The sequence below is a fragment of the Arachis ipaensis genome, chromosome B08 (assembly GCF_000816755.2).
Source record: "Arachis ipaensis cultivar K30076 chromosome B08, Araip1.1, whole genome shotgun sequence".
In the NCBI taxonomy this organism is placed as follows: domain Eukaryota; kingdom Viridiplantae; phylum Streptophyta; class Magnoliopsida; order Fabales; family Fabaceae; genus Arachis; species Arachis ipaensis.
Window position 1 is genome coordinate 37317940 of NC_029792.2, and position 1680 is coordinate 37319619.

Consider the following 1680-nt stretch of genomic DNA (forward strand, 5'->3'; position numbering starts at 1 on the left):
TTTACATTCTAGCATTGTTGTTTTAATTCAAGAGAATTGGGGAGGAGAATTGATCTCTCTTCTTCCTTGTTCTTGCCCAGCACTCTTTAATTTTCTTGCTTCGGATCTTGGGTGGAGAATTGAAGAACTTCTGTTTCAATCTCACCTTGGGATCTTGTTTAATTCTCTGCTTAATTGAATTTCAGTTTCGGTTAATTGCTTCTTCATGCACTTGCCGGTTAGTTTTGGGTGTTTTGGAGAAATTCGTTTTTCCACAAAAATACACCATCAAGTTTTTGGCGCCGTTGTCGGGGATTGATTAGATTGACAATGATTAAGTGAGGTGGTAGTTTAGATCAAGCACTTTTTCTTTAATTTTGACTAACCCACAAACTGTTCGAGACTTTGTCTCTACTAACTCTAACTGCACTCAAGTTACAGAGTGCTCTGTTTTAGTTTCTGGTTCTATTTGTGTTTCTAATTTTGTGATAGGAGGAAAGAGCGATGAATCCACACCTTTTGATCCTGAAACATTTTGGAGGATGAGGAAAGAGGCAAGAGATAGAGGGGAGAAATGCTGGGATTCAAAAAAATTCCCCACTGAGAGTTTCTCACCAGGGGATAAAGTGATATTAAACACCCAACCAATGAAGGTGCCTCCACAATTATCTGAGTACTATACTGTGAACCGGATCCTTCCACATGAACACCTAGAGATCATCAAAGAGAAGATTGGAAGGAAGTTCACAGTAAGAAGAGAAAAGCTGAGGCACTATGATTTTCAGCCTCCATGATCAAAGAATGAAGGATGTCAAGCTAGTGACAATAAAGAAGCGCTTTGTTGGGAGGCAACCCAACCTGAGGTAGTTTTCTTTTCATAGCTATTTCAATAAAAGGGTTACTTAGTTTTATCTATATTGCAAGAAGCTAAGTTTGGTGTTGCACACCAAAACAATATAAGGAAGAATGAAGGATTCTAAGTTTGGTGTTCCACCAAAATCCCATCATAAAACACATTCTCACTTTCTGCATAATGCTAGCTTCAAGCATTTAGATAAACTGGTTAACTATGCTGCCGTTTCCTAAGTTTCCAGTTTTGTCACTTTTGAAAAAGAAAAAGAGTTTTACACATGGTTAATCTGATGCACAAGAACCATTGGCAAGGTACTAAGTTTGGTGTTCCCACACCAAAGTAAGTACAAAGGCCCACAAATAAATCATGCATGCTAACCATTGTTTCTAAGTGCTTGGGGAAGAGGGTACGTTCAAAAGTGTTCGTACGTTGGAGTTATGTATTAGTATGTTGATCTTGGTGGTGAAGAGGATTAGAAAACGAACGGAGTTTTAACAAACTAAGGAGTTAGGAAGAAAAGTTTCTTGAAAGTACACTACGTAAAAAAAACTTTATAACTCACGTTTGTTCAAAACCTCTCATATCACAACATTTACTAGTTCGTAGAACGAATAACTTAATGTCTTTTTGATACGATACGTCCGTCCGTCCCCATAATACATTGAAAGTTAAATCGTCGTAGACTATATTTTGTTAGTGACTTGTTATGTTGGAAAACCTCAAGCGAACGAAAGGAGAAGGAGTAGTAGTAACGGCTAGAAATGTAAGGAGAGAGAAGGAAAACTATCTACTACGATTTAGAAAGGTTTTCAAACATACCATGGGACGTCACTATAACTTTCAACGAA